The following is a 16739-nucleotide window of genomic DNA, read 5'->3' as shown; positions in this document are numbered from 1 at the left end:
CTTCATTTTCTGGTGCCAAATCACGTGAGAATACTTTCAAATATCAGAAAGCAATATCATCCACCTAAACTGGCTTTCAAATTTAAAAACATATATTATGATATAACAGGTAATCTAGAAAGAGAAATCTTCAGAACTAGTTGATTTACAAACTCCAAAATTATAATGTAAACTTCTTCTACCTCTACCAGCATCAGTGGTGGCTTTGTCCTGAGGCTGAGACAGGATGACTATGGTTGGTCCAGGTGCTCCTGACACAACAAGAACAAGTAGAGAGTTTCTCTCTGTGTGGATTATCTAAAGAGAGAAAACCTTTTTTTCTTTCTAGAAACTTCTGGTCATGTGTCCACTGGCATCATATTTGCCAGGATCAGGCTGAGTGTCTATTTATGAATTAGTACTAAGTGGCTAGAATCATGAGATTACCCTAGAGAAAAAGTCTTTTGCTGGAAAGGAAGTTGAATTCAAGTCATTCCCAGGACATGGTTGTATGGGAGAGGACTGTATAAATGATCAATACCAGTAGAAGTAGGTGAAGGATAAGAATGTTTCCTAAGCAAATGAGTTTAAAATTTCTTGACTGCACTGGCTAGAAACTCCAATACGATGTTGAATATAAGTGATTAGAGCAGATGGCCTGTCTTATTTCTGATCCTAGGTGGAAATAATTCATTCTTGCACCATTAATATAATGTTGGTTATAGATTTTTCCAAGATATCCTTTAGCGTGTTGAGGACATATCTTCTGTTCCTTGTTTGCTGTGATATTTTAAAAACAGGACTGGTGATAGATTTTGTTAAATGTATTTCTTTATCTGTAGAGATGATCATGTGTTTTTTCTTTCAGTATTTTAATTTGATGAGTAACATTGATTTTCAAAAGATATTCTAAACTTGTATTCTTAGGATAAAACCTATTTGATCATGATGTACTATTCTTTCCATGTTGCTGAATTCTATCTGCTAGAGGTTTGTTTATCATTTTTGCACTATGTTCATGAGGGATATTTTTATCCTTGGAACATCTTTCTCTGGTTTTGGTATCAGTAGAATTGTAACCTTATAGAGTGCGTTGGGAAGACATTCCACCTCTAAAATTTTGGGGAAGGTTTCCTATAGGATTGGTACTATTTATTCCTTAAATGTTTAGCAGAATTCATCATAAGGGCCTGCAAATTTTGTGAGAAATTTTAAAATTACAAATTCATTTGATTTAATAATTATAGACTATTCACATTTTACCTTTCTTCTGAGATTTAGTAAGTTATATACTTCAAGGGATTTTTCCATTTTATCTAAGTTGTAAATTTATTGACATAAATTATTCATATGCCCTTATTACTATATGGCATATTATCATTCTGGCATTTTCAGAACAATCTGTGGCAATGTCATTTCTCTTATTCCTGACATTGGTGACACTTTCCTATTCTACTTTTATGAAGAGTCTGGCTAGATGTTTATCTATTTTCTTGATCTTCTCCAAGAACTAGCTTTTGGTTTCATTGATTATCTCTAAAGCCTATTTTCTGCTTCACTGACTACTGCTCTCATCTTTATTATTTCCTTTAATCTACTTATTTTAGGCCTTATTTGTTCTTTGCTTTATAATTTCTTAAGGTGAAAGCTGAGGTTATTGATTTTAGTGTCTTTCTTCTTTTCTAATACATGAATTTAATGCTATAAATATCATGCTAAGTGTTGTTTTAGCATTCTACTACAAATTTATTTGTGTGGTGGTTTCAAATTTATTCAACACCTAATTACTTTTAATTTCTCTTTTGAAATATTCTTTGACCCATTGGTTCTTTAGAGGTGTCCTATTTTGTTTCTAATTATTTGGAGATTTTAAAGTTATTTTGTTATTTATTTCTTATTTAATTTTACTAGGTCCAAATTTTTGTATAAATTACATCCTTATAAATTTACTGAGATTGTTTTTATGGTTAAGAATACAGTATATTGTGAAAAATTTTACGTGCATTTAAGAATATAACATGTATTTTGCTGTTGTTAGTGAAATGTTCTATAAATATCAGATTTAAGTGAAATTAGAGGACATGTTGACAGCACTTAAGAGGAAAAAAAATTGAATTTTTTATGCCTAAAGTTTGTATCAAGTAAAAACCTTAAAGGCAAAGTAAATGCCAATGACTGGTAATTGTTTTGATTATGATCAGTAGTAATTTTCTCAATGTTTGAGCCAAATTATAATTCAACTTATTCCATAATTCTTTCAGCTTAAATTTGCTGTCATTCAACTTTTATCATCTCATAAATATTGAGATAAAAAGCAGGAAAATATATTTATCATAGAACAATTGAACATTGATCATATAATCAATACTTACTGGTTCATTTAAAATATGCATGGATAAAATACATTATACATATGCATAATACTTGATTTGATTTATGTTCGAAGGAGCAAAGATTTCTATATTCAAACGCTATTATGTTTTTTAGAGAATTTAAAACAAAAATGATTTTCCCAGGATGGCCATTTAACAAGTAAATTTAACAACGATCTGATATATTTGATGACTATTTACTTTGTACAATTATGCTCCACGTCTTAGTGCATTCTCTTAAGCGGTTTATTTCAGCAGGCAACACATGTAAACTCGTTATCTGGTGAACTTCTATTTTAGAAGAGTTTTAGACCTACAGATCTAAAGAAAAATTACAAAGATGGTAGAAATGTGAACTTCTGAACCACAGTCTTTTTTTCCCTTAGAATGCAGAAATGGTGTGGTATGATACACCCTGAAAACATAAATATACCACTGAGAAGACAAAGTAAATTGGAATGTTTTGTTTTGTGATTTGGAGACTCAAAAAAATTTTTTTTTTTAGTTTTCTTTGATTTTTCCTTGGAGAATATAAACTGTGCTGTGATGTCAAACTCATTCTAAGTTTAGATATGCACAGGCAAGTTGTTTTCTCTAATTAAAACAAAATGAATACAAATTTCTTACACATACGTCTTTGATGGTTAGAAATGTACTTTAATGTTTCTAAAAACTCCTGAGCAGTCAAACTGCCTCATTCTGATAGTTACTTTTTGCAGACATCTAAAATTGTTACAAAAGTATATTTGATACATCAAAATCATCTCATACTTGTGTACTGTTTAATAATTGGGATCCTTGGGACGATTTGCCCCAACTATTTCACAATCTTGAAAAATATTTCTATCAGAAGACATTATACAAAAATACTTATGCCTAAAAATTGTTTAATTATCAAAAAATTTTCAACAACTCTTTAATTAAACAAGTTGTATGTTTAATTTTATTCGCTAAAACATTTTCCTGCTTCCCTTTAATAATGTGATGTATGTTAATGTCTTCTGAAAAGAAGAAAATTAGGAAGCTGAAGAGTGTATCAAATAAAATCAGTTTTAAGGAGAACATTTAAAAAGTTAATTTTGGGGGAATTCCTTGGTGATCCAGTGGTTAGGGGTCCACACTTCTACTGCAGGGGGCATGGGTTCGATCCCTGGTTGGGGAACTAGGATCCCACATGCTGTGTGGCAAAAAAAAAAATTATGTTAACTTTTTCAAGGTAAAAGGACATAAATTTTAACATAACTCAATGTTCATATAAAATTTCTATTATTACCTATATTTAAGTATTTTAGTCCATATTCACTGGTTACTGCAGGTTACTAATGTTGGGGATTTATTTTTCTTGATATTGTATCAATTTTTTCTTCATTCAAAAGAACAATACTTGTGCTCCATGAGGAAAATATGTTGCCACTCCTTCTCTTAATTAAATAAAATAATTTTAGGTCTTTTTTTCAAAATTGAGGCCCATAAGAGGAACTCCAGATTCTAAAAATACTGATATGTAATCTATAAAAATATTCTAGTATATATTTTGTCCTCAGAATAGATTCAAACAAACTTATGTCACGTGGGAATAACTCCCTTACTCAATACTCACATTTTTTTTTTTTTTTTTTTTTTTTTGCGGTACGCAGGCCTCTCACTGTTGTGGCCTCTCCCATTGCAGAGCACAGGCTCCGGATGCGCAGGCTCAGCGGCCATGGCTCACGGGCCCAGCCACTCCGCGGCATGTGGGATCTTCCCTGACCGGGTTCATGCCCCCTGCATCGGCAGGCGGATTCTCAACCACTGCGCCACCAGGGAAGCCCAATACTCACATTTTTCATATCCTTCTCCTCAATATTCTCTTCTGGCTCAGATGCCTGTGGCTGAAAAGAAGAGGTTCTTTAAAAACATAACAAAAACAATTTTGGTATCCCCACGTGTTTTTTGTTTCTTTGTTCATTTGTTTTTGCCAGTGTTCCTGCTTTGTTTGGGATAAAATATTTCCTTTGAATTTAGATTGGTAAGGATATACCTCACTCCATATAGAAAGGCACCTAAATGTCTATTAGTATATTACTCTTGTTTTCTTATTCACTCTTTCCTTAATAGGGAAGGTATGGGTGACTTACATAATTGACAATATTGGAAAATGAAGATGAACTAGCATAGCTCATCTCTCACACCCTTTTTTTCTTTAGGACTTCTCAGGCTACAGTGAGCGTGAGTTCTATCTGCCCTCTGCCATGTTGTAAATTTAGCAATAAGTCCCTGATCATATGTGATTGACTTAGTAAGGCTGCAGTGGTCTAGGGTGCAGTATAAGGAAGTTCTCATTGTTAAGCACCAAGACCAGCCACTCCATGAGCTGTAAATCTCACATTTTTATTTCATTATGCCTTACTTCTATGTTTATCTTGAATGGTTCAGGATTCAGATAGGGAAAACAGGGGTGTAAGTTATTAACAATCGTCACTGTAATATATTCTATAAGGCCCTTATCTGTTCTATATTTAACCAAATTTAATCAAAAACCTATGGTAAATTATGAAGTTGCTGAACATCCTCTCTCTCTCTCTCCTGTATATCTAAACTGATAATTCGTCAAGAGTTGTTTTCCAGGATAAATACTTAACAATTCCTTTTATAATTTTCATAATGTAACCTAATAAATCATCTTCGAGACTCTTGAGAGTGTGACTATATAAACATACCTGGAGTTAATGTTTCTGGTCTAACTATCAAAGTTAAAATGTTGATGTCAAAAACACAGCAAACATAATAAAACTTGTAAAGAAGTGCTCTTTAAATAGTTTTATTTGTATAATTGCGCAGCCTCAAAGAACTAATGATGTACCCCAAGCAAAATAGGTAAACTGCCATTAGTGAGTCAGAATTAAAAAAAAAAAAAACTAGACATAACTTTAGACAAAAATAATACCAATCATTAATATTAATTCCTGTAAGACAAATTGCATCTATATAAAAACTGCCTCCAAGTTATTTGCAACTTGCAAAATTCTTTGGGGAAAAATAATTGTATGAGGTCAGGTTAGAGAGCCCTTGTAATTTTTTAAAATCACTTCAAGCTTTTAAAAATTCTTACTTTAAATAAATTGTCCCCCCAATAGTTTAGTAATTGACTTTTAATATTAGGGTCAATTGAGTTTATGTAAACACACTTCTACCTTAAATATATATAAATATTGTGTTATTACATGAAAAAATGAATATCCACAATCCAAAATAACAGAAGGGTATATTTCTGTTACCAAATTCAGTTGGGTTACTCGCTGCTCCCAAGCAAGTAATCCAGGGGCAAGTATCGGTAGAAAGGAAAGGTGCTTTATTCAGAAAAGCCAGCAGTCTGGGGAGAAGGTGGACTCATGTCTGGAGACCAACTCTGAAGATTCTGCTCAGCCATGACAATTTTTAAAGGGAAAATGGGGAAGTAATCTCAGTGTATCATTGAGGCAGAAGGTTAGGTTCCTCATTTTCCATCGTTTGCAGGCTGCTGATGTCTCCTGATCTTCCTTTGGATGTTATCCTGCCCACATAGTCCACCCGTAAATTTACTAAGGGGAAAGCTGGGGGTAGAGAGTCAGTCATTCTTTACTTAATTTTTTCATTCTTACTCCTTCTAATCAAGGAAAGGAATCAACAGGTTAGGCAAGACATAGTGTACATTCAGGGAAGCAAAAATCAGGGTTAAGTTAAATGTTACCTAGTGATCTCATTTTTATGATTAAGGTTTAAGGGGGACAGAAATAGACAAATAGGAAATGGGCAAAAGATCTGCTTACAATTCAAATTTATGAGAAAAATTAAAAAGCAACATGTTAATAATAATAAGCATTCATTATGTAACTTAATTCGTAATCAGGGACTTGGGTTCAAACACTGAATTTCCTACATTAATTAAGTTATTTGGGGAGTATAATTTTATTTCTTTAGGTTTCCTCTTCTTCTCTCAAAGTTTCTGTTGTGAACATTTTCTTTGAGCAAGCACATTTGATTTAAAACCTAAATATATTTAGAAAAAAAATTGGGGTAGATAAATCATTAAATTTATTTCCACTTAAAAACCAGTTTGGGATATTGTAAAATTCCAACTTGTTCTAGGTTTTATAGACTGCAGAACAACTATTCTCACCTTCTCACCATGCGACTTTTAAATTGAATTGAATAATTCAATTATGTGATAATTGAAATCTACTATACTTTTCTGCAGAATGTCTTGCTAACAATATATCCATTATAGGCATTTTTGAAGAAATGAATGAAAATATTTTGGAATGATACATGGATTTGTGAATGAATGAAGAAAACAGTAAGGAATAACTGAGGTAAATTATGAATGCATACCTTCTGTGCACTGTCAAAATACATTTTTATCTACTTTGTTCAAATGAGGACCTAGAACTTCAATTCATATCTTACAGTTTGTATAACATTGTCCTCTTATTGGGAAATTTTATGTCTTAGAAGTATTTGGAAATAAGTTTGTATATTCTCTATTCATATGTAAATGACTCAAACATTTCATACAATTTTATCTCTAATACATTTTTTGAGTAATGGAATAAAAATCTCACCATAAAATGAATTAATATATTATAGATTGATAGGAAACACCATCCAAAGATAAATGACCCAGTCTTTGTGTAACAATCCCATAGATTATACCCTGAAGTTAAGTAAGACAATTCAGTCCCACTCTATTATTTCTGGGTGGCTGTGGAGACAGGAGAAACAGGTGTTAATGTTGGTCGGTGCTTAAGGAGGCTCTATCATTCTTTAGTCACAAAATGTGTTCATCTCCACAGGGCAGAAAACAAGACACTAAGGATAGATCATTATACTCACATGAGAAACAAACGGCCCATTTTCCCATTGATAAAACACAGTCAAATGTACAGGTGAAAGTCTCCTATTTAAAAAGTATTAGTTTTGAGCCAAAGAGAACAATGGATCAAGAGAACAGCTCTTCAAGGGAAAAAGTACTGTTGCCATTACAATTAAAACTAAACCATAATTTTATATTTATTTTTACACAGATGGATCATGAAAAAGCAAAATGGACAATTTTTGATTACTCAAAACAAGTGATCTTTTTCAATAATTATCTTTTCTGTTGCTTAAACTAAGAATTGTAATTCTAGCCCTCTAAAATCAGCATCACATTTTAGGTAATTCAATCTCTAATAATATGCTTTAAACATTTTTTGGCTTTCGTTGAAGAGCAGATAGCCATTATCATACATTGGTTTGTTTTCCTTAAGAAAAATCTCAGGATTTATGATGGCTCTGTAAAACTTCGATTTCATAGTTCTTTTTCCCATACATCTATTAAAAATATAATTTCTGCCTATTAAAAAACTGCAATAATGAAGAGGTACATCCACCCTGGATGGAATATCAATAGCATTCTATAATGTACACTAAGCACATTATTTACACAAAGTATTATCTATGTTTACAGTTATGTAATCTTTGTCACTAAAAACTGAAAACTCAAGATTTATTTGTACATGTGAATGGATAAACTGTGATAAAATTATTCAATAAAATACTACCCTGCAATCAAAGGAACAAATTATTTATTCACACAACAATAAGGAAGCATCTTATATGCATTTATTAAGTGAAATAAGTCAGATGCCAAGGCTCCATATTTGCAAGACATTCAGAAGATAAACCTCTAGGGGTAGAAGACACATCACTGTCTGCCGTGTGTTGCGATAGGAGAGAGGTTGCCTCCAGAGGAGAGATACAAGGTAATTTACATATTGTTTATGGCTGCTTTGGAGCTGCAAATAAAGAGTTGAGTAGTTCATGGAGACTCTATGACCCACTGGAAAAAATAAATGCTATCTTTGCTCCCACCTAAATAATGACATACATTAGAAGGTATAGTTCAGATACTCTTTTCATTGAATGTCAAAATATAATTGTCTACTTATATTCAGCAATATGCATGTTACCACTTACTCTACATATAAATGTGTGCTCTTCCCATTAAACTATTTTTAACACCAAAGTTCAAAAGTAAGCACATGATACCTGCTTTTCATTATGGTGCTTGGCTTTGCTCTGACAATTTGAGGCAAATCCATATTTTTCCTAAATTACAATGTTGCAGACCTTCATTTAAATTTTTATTTGGCTAGATCATATAAAAAATACAGTTCTAAAAAGAAAAAAATACAGTTCTAGCTACAATCCACTATCCTTTTCCATTTTTGTTCCAGAGAAGATTACGAATGAGATTAAAATAACAGCAACCAAACAAGAAGCCAGATTCATATACTATAGAAAACAGCACAAAGACGAGTACCTGAGACAATTGAGTTATTCAATCCTGAGCTGAGTGTAAAAATTCATCTATCTATACATGAAACCAAAGTAAATTTGAGTCACAGTATTTGAGAATTATGGATTAATAAATGTGTGTGATAATTGTTGGTTCACAAACCTCCTCAGGAACTTCCCTGGGTGAAATATGAAACTAACCCCCATACTCAGAAGGCAAGGAGTGACCAAAGAAAGAGACAGGTCATCCCAGATTGGTAGGTGACAGTATCAATAAGCAAGGGAACTTACACAGGAGACTTGTCTTGGGCAGCCACAAGAGGAGTAGATTTCCATTCTGCACCCACCAGACAGAATCTGAATGTTTTCATAGAGGTCTTAACTGGGTTCAGTCACAGGTAACCAGTCTGATAGAAATACATTTTTATCTCAAGGCTGTATCCTTAGAGCAGCTTCTGGGAGTAGGGAAGGCATGCAGAAGGCACATTCCAAGTAAGGGAGAAGGTAAGACACCTCCAATTGCCAGGGTCCAGCTGGAGGGTCAAACCTGTGGTCACGTCTTCTTGATGACCTCCCCCCAAGATAATTTAACATGTTCTCTGGATACTAGAAACATACAGGTACATAATTATAGTTGGAAAACATGTAAATTATGTAATTTCTCAATAAAATCAGAAAATGAGACATAATCATACCATAAAACAGTATGTGTATACCTGGTCAATCATAAATAGTTCTGAATAATACTCATTAAGACTTACCTTCCTGCATTTTCTTTGTACAATTTAGAATAATAATTGAGTAACAGAAGTTTCCTTAAATTTATCCCAAATATTGGCAAATTTAACCATACAGGTACATTGATCTCATTTTAATATCTGATATTGACAGCCATTGTACTGATGCTTTAAAAAATATTTAATTTAGGGCTTCCCTGGTGTCGCAGCGGCTGAGCCCACCTGCCGATGCAGGGGACATGGGTTCGTGCCCCAGTCTGGGAAGATCCCACATGCCGCGGAATGGCTAGGCCCGTGAGCCATGGCCGCTGAGCCTGCATGTCCGGAGCCTGTGCTCCACAATGGGAGAGGCCACAACAGTGAGAGGCCCACGTACTGCAGAAAAAAAAAAAAAATATATATATATATATATATATATATAATTTAATTTAATATAATCTCAGTTATGGGAAAGTATGTCTGAATCTACACAGAAAAACAGCCTGTACTGTAAAGTAATATACCATCATGTTGATAACAGTTATATCCAAGTCACAATATATTATCATATTAGGTGCCCTTAATTTCTGTCTAAGATAATTTTCTGAGTCTTCTAATTAATCTTCATTGAAATTATATTACCTTTAAAGCAGAAAAAAGGGAGGAATTGTGACATTCTCATATTTTGTAAATGATGTTGGGTCTTTCTATGGTCCATACCTGCACTCCAGCCACTTATATACTCTATTACTAATTTTTAAAGGTCTTATTGGGAATGAAGTTGCCATGCAGCTAAATTATGTGATTTTGATACTAAATGCTAAAAAAGTGTCATTTTTTTGGTTTTGTTTTCTTAAGAAACCTAAATTTCAAAGCAGTACTCTGTGAGGTTACAATCCCTTCCAATATGTCAGCCATTTATTGGGAAAACACTAACACTTGGCAGTTATAGAGCATTTCAATGATTCAACTGGGCAGATGGAGGTCATTTGGGACAGATGGTAAAAACATACTGTATATATTTGATGTCTTTCAAAAAGTAGACATTATCTTGTAACTTACATCACAAAATCCTATCGAGTTTATAAAATCCTTTTATCTTCTGCTTTCATTGCCACTTGAAGACATTACATGAGATGCAAGTGCTGTGGTCCATTAATGTGTTTCTCTTCAGAAATATCTACATTATGAAGAAGCTCAAATATTCACAAAATGAAAATGCCTTCAGCATCTCAAGAACATTGCCTATCACCAAATAAAAAATCACTTTTAAGGCAGGTGAATGTTGATACTATCTACTCTCTCCCGATGATATTTCATTCTATAAGGTAATCTTTTATGAAAGCACCAGTGTCTTGAGAGTCTGTATTTTACTTTTTAAAATGAATAGTTATTGGCATATAATGTGTCCTTGGATTTAAATTAGTAATTGCCTTCTCCTGAGTGGATCAAATAATTTACCTATGAAAAGTCATAGGAGATGAAATTTTTATTCACATTACTAAGTATTTCCAGGAAGGTACGTCAGATGAGATGTGTATGTGACTTTTGAAGCACATACACATAAAAAGGTGTGTGTGTGTGTGTGTGTGTGTGTATGTGTTATAAGGTTTATAAACCTGTTTTATCTGTCCTTTGTCTGGATTTTACTTAGCACATATGAGCTTGGTTTAATATTATGTAAATAATATGAATTATGTAAAAATGTATATGTATGTACATGTGTTACTATAAATACATTATATTGTATAATACTTTCAAACAATGAAAATGAATTTGTGATGTTATTAGGACTAACAATAATAGCAAACTTGTAGTCAACAAATCAATTAAAACGTTTGTGAAAAACTGTAGGGGTTTTTAAGCATCTGACAATTTTGTTTAAATGTTTTGGCTTTTACTGTTTTCCCATGGAGAATTTTGCATTAGATATTATGGACTCCATTTCATTTGTTCTAACTCTCATACGGGCCAAAAACTTGGAACTTACGTACACACAAAAAAAGTACCTTCACTGAATTTAGCATTGGTTCCAACGTAATGACAAGCTGCACAATTCTAAAAGTTTACAGATGGTGACACTCTCAAAACCTACTTGCAGACATGTGTGTCGTTTCTTACAATATTCTCTTTGTCTTCTGAACAAACTGCCCTGGATGGTTGGTTTTTTTCTAACATGCTCCTAATTTCACAATGTCAACGTTAGGACTGGTTTCATAGATGTGTGAATAGTATAGTCACACAGGCCCACAAGCACCACATACTTGACATTAAATGCTCTGTGATCACAGTCTTGAAATTTTATTCGCTTTATCTTTGAATTTACATTTTTTTTTTCTTTTCTTTTTGGGTTCGCGGGCCTCTCACTGCTGCGGTCCCTCCCGCTGAAGAGCACAGGCTCTGGACGCACAGGTCCAGCGGCCACGGCTCACCGGCCCAGCCACTCTGCGGCACGCGGGACCCTCCCGGACCGGGGTACGAACCCGCGCCCCCCTCATCGGCAGGTGGACTCCCAACCACTGTGCCACCAGGGAAGCCCGAATTTACATTTTCTAATTGATGTTTGCTGAAATGAGGAAGCAGGGTCTTGGAGCTTCAACTCACCCACGGTCATACCCCCTTATTGTCTTCTCATCTACCCAGATAGATGGTCCACTTCTTACTTCTCTCTGTGATGAACTGGCCTTGCCTAGCCTCCCCCTTCCTGCCCCATACCCGCCCAGCCACCTTTGCTTTCTTCTACTCCCCGTGGTGTGGGGAGGATCGAGGTCAGGTTATGGCATCACCCTTGCAACAACCCATTATAACTCTCCTACTTCATTCTCTTGGCATCCTCAACAAAAGGTAATTACCCATGAATGTGAGGTTTTATTTTGAGATTTTCAGGTCCATTTATGTATTGATTTATATGTGTATATATGCACCAGTATCAAAATAGTTTTATCACTGTAGGTTGGTAGTAATAACTAAAATCTGGAAATGTGAGACCAACAACTTTCTTTTTTCCAAGATTATTTTGGTAATTGCTGTGGGCTTAATTGTGCTCTCCAAAAAGATATGTTGAAATCCTAATCCATATATCACAGGTAAAAATGTGACTTTATTTGGAGATAAGACTTTGCAGATACAGTCAAGTTAAGATAAGGTCATATTCTAGGATGATCCCTAGTCCAATAAGGCTCCTGTCATTACAAGAATAGAAAATGAAGACACAAGGAGAAGAACTCTATGTGACGACACACAGACTCAAAAACACAGAGGGAAGATGGTTATTTTAAAATGGAGCCCAAATAAGGAGTTATACTAATAAAAGCCAAGGACCAATCTGGTGGTACCAGAAGATGAAAGAGGAAGGGAAGGATCATCATCTTGAAGTTTCAGAAGGAGTTATTTGCTATTTGTTTTCTATGTGTCTGCCTTTATTTATTTATTTATTTTTATTCATTATTTATTTATCTGTTCTTACATTGGTGACTTCTTTTATGCTAAATAGATGATTTCTAAAATTCATTCTTGTTTTGTTTCTGATAATATAGTTTTAATAATTTTCTTAATGATTATCCTGGGGTTTTAATTAACATCTTAATATGAAGCCATTTATTTCAAATTTGTAAAACTGTAACTTCTTTTTTTTTTTTTTCTCACTGTTGTGGACTCTTCTGTTGCGGAGCACAGGCACCGGACGTGCAGACTCAACGACCATGGCTCATGGCCCCAGCCGCTCCGTGGCATGTGGGATCCTCCCGGACCGGGGCACGAACCCATGTCCCCTGCATCGGCAGGCAGACTCTCAACCACTGCACCACCATGGAAGCCTTGTAACTTCTTTAATATACAATAGAAGTAAAGTAAAATATTTTACTCCAGTAGAGCTCCTGTCCCTCCTCCCTCCATTGTGTTAAATTGTCATGCAAACTACATTTTTATAGATAGTAAGTCCATCAACAAGATTTATAATTATTCCTTTATGTAGTTGTTTTTAAGTCAGATAGGAAAAGAAGAAATTACAAACAGAAATCCACTTATACTGTAGTTTATACTTACATATTTACTTACCATTCCTGATATACTTTATTTCTTTGTGTGGAAATAAGCTAATATCTAGTGCCCTTCCATTTCAGCATGAACAGTTTCCTTTAGTATTTCTTATTTAGTAGTGAAGGTATGACAGCAACAAGCACTCTCAGTTTTTGTTTACCTTGGAATGCCTTAACTAATACTCTGTCTTTGAAAGATATTGTAAAGGATATGGAATTCTTTGTTGAATTTTTACTTTTACTTTCTTCTACTTTTGGTGCTTTAAAGATGACACCACACTGCTTTCTGGCCTTTATGATTCCTGATGAGAAACCAACTACCAATCTACTGAGGATCTCTTGCACATGATGAGTCATCTTTTTCTTGTTGCTTTTATGATTCTCTGTCTATGACATGTCTAGGTGTGGATCTCATTAAGGTTATCCTGCTTTGATTGGAGTTTATGTTCAGAATACTGTTTTTCATAAAATTTGGACAATTTTCAACCACCATTTTTCCAAATATTCTTTTAGCTGTTTTTTCTCTCTCTTTAAATTTAGAGACTGATTATGTATATGTTGGTCCACTTGATGGTGTCCCATAGGTATCTGAAGCTCTGTTCACTTTTCTTCATTCTCTTTTCTTTGAGTTCCTCAGACTAGATTATCTCAATTGAATCATCTTCAAATTTATGGATTATTTTTTCTGTTAGTTCAAATCTGATGTTGAGACTATATAGTGAATTTTCTATTTGTTATTATATTTTTCAATTCCAAAATATCTATTTGGTTATTCTTATATTTCTAGATCTTTACTGATATTCTTAACTTGGTGAGGCATTATTTTTCTCATGTATTACTTTAGTTCTTTAGACATGATTTCATTCAGGTATGTGAACATATTATAGTTGCTGCTTTAAAACCCTTGTACAATTAGTTCAACATCTGGGCTTCCTCAAGGACAGTTTCTGTTTACTGGTTTTTGTTTTATTTTTGTTTTCTGTGGATGGGCCATAATTTCCTGTTTCTTTATATGTCTCATTTATTTTTAAAATTAAAAATGGAACATTTAAATAATATACTGTAGCAACTCTAGAAGTAACTCCTTCCTCCCCAAGGTTAGTTGTTTTGCCATTTGTTTTTAAGTGATTTTATTGGTATAGTAATTCTCCAAACTCTATATTTTTGACATTTGTGGCCACTGAAGGTTATGCTCAGCTTAGTGTTCTGTGAGTGACTGAACAGAGATTTCCTTAAAAGCCTTGAATCTAGCATTTTCAGAGGTGCTCTGTGTATTTATTGGGTCATGCCTTAATGCTCTGAAGTTTGTGAATTTTTCTTAACTTTCCTGTTCATGAAGAGTCTCAAGGCCAGCCATAGCCTTTTATGGTGTTTTTGCTGACCATACATGTGCTTGGCCTGCCCAATTTCCAATATGTCAGGGCTTTTCATGCCTCCCAGTTATATGTCATTCACTAGATTTTCCTTTTAAATTTTATGTCTAGCCTCATGTTTGATATCACCAATTCTAATGGCTTGTTGCTATATAATTGTTTCTAATGGTTTTCAGCTACTGACTTGTGGATAGGACTTTTCCCACTGAACAAACTCTTAGTGAGATCAAATAAAGACAAGCCTTGTGAATGGAGCTTTTCCAAGGAACTGTCACACAGGTCAAATATCAACAATCCTTGAGGATGAGAGTTTTGGGGAGCTCAATCAAAACCTGTTCTACTTTCTCCAATGGCTACTAGGCTACTGGTTCACCCAGCTACTCTGGTTTTTAGGTTGCTGTTTTTAAGGTTACTGTGGAGCTGAGGAGAGGGGCATGGGATAAGATAAATTAAAACACTACAAATCTCACTCTTACAGATAGTCATTCATTTTTTCCTGAATACATACTCACTATATTTTTGCAAGCTTTTGGTTAATTTTCAGAACTTTGAAAAAGTTGATTTTGACAATTTTTGCCTGTGGTCTTGTTGCTTTTGATGGATGAGTAGATTTTCAGAGATCCTTACACCACCATTAAAGAATTGTCTCTTGTTCTGCTCTCTCATTATTTTGATTGGAGTTTTGGCAACAAGACCTCAGGCCTTCCAGTTTGTATGTTCTCCTTCTTCTAAGATTGCAAAGTGTTTTTGTCCTTTATCTTTTAGCTGAATTGAAAAAGGTAGGTAGTACTCTAAATTGGCTTGCATGTTTATTATTTTACCATTGCACCAAACACTGTTACTAGAGAAGCATAAAAGTGTGATTGATCTGGATGGACTTTTATGACCAATTCTGTTCAGGAGCTGGGAGATGGGCAGCCATAACAGATTCAGGTGACTGGAGCTTGTAAAGCTGCATCCAAAAGAGAATGGTGAATGAAACAAATTAAAACAAGATTTTTCCATTATACTGTGTCTCTTGTCAATTCACATACATATATTTTTCAACCTATACAAATCTGTTTTGAGTTGAGTTGTACCCCCAAAAAGATATGTTGAAGTTCTAACACCAGAATGTGACCTTATCTGGAAATAGCATCTTCGCAGATGTAATCAAGTTAAGAGGTGATCGTACTGGATTAGGGTAAACCCTAATCCAATGACTGGTGTCCTTATAAAAAGAGAGAAATTTGCACTAAAAGACACAGAGACACACAGAAACAGAGAGGGAACATGTGGAGAATGAGATAGACATTGGAATGATGTGTCCAAAGCCAAAGAACACCAAGGATTGCTGGCAACTACCGGAAGCTAGCAAGAGGCAAGGAAGAATCCTCTCCTAGAAACTCTGAAGAGAAAGTATGACACCAAGACAACTTGATTTTGTATTTCTAGCTTCTAGAACTATGGGATGATACATTTCTCTTAAGTCAAACTCTGTGGTAATTTGTTACTGCAATCTTAAGAAACTAATACAAAATATATAATTGATGCACTCAAAATAAAGCAACTTTCTTTCTCATAAAAAGAAAGAAAAGAAAATCCATGTGCATTCATGACCTTCAGCTCTAAGTCCAGACTGGTTTCTTTCCTCAATTGAGTGAGGTTGCTGCTGCTTTTGGTATGGGACCTTATAACCCAAAATAAAAATTAAACTTTCCCCAAATATATACAATATGTAACAGAGAAAGGAAAAAGGATGTTGAACTATTTAAAAATTCAGAAGTAGAATAGGCAGAATGATGAAGAAACATAAAATAACACAAATACAGAAGATAAATTACAGTCTAGGATCCCTTAGAAAGGCAATCTGATTACCTCTGGTTCTGGTCTTAGATTTAGAACAGAATGATTTGTGCTAGAGATCTGGTCTCCTGTTGTCTTCTGTAGAAACATTTTATGGAGATATTCTAAGTGATTCCTATT

The sequence above is a fragment of the Delphinus delphis genome, chromosome 3 (assembly GCF_949987515.2).
Source record: "Delphinus delphis chromosome 3, mDelDel1.2, whole genome shotgun sequence".
NCBI classification, from domain to species: Eukaryota; Metazoa; Chordata; class Mammalia; order Artiodactyla; family Delphinidae; genus Delphinus; species Delphinus delphis.
This window is presented reverse-complemented; position numbering follows the sequence as displayed.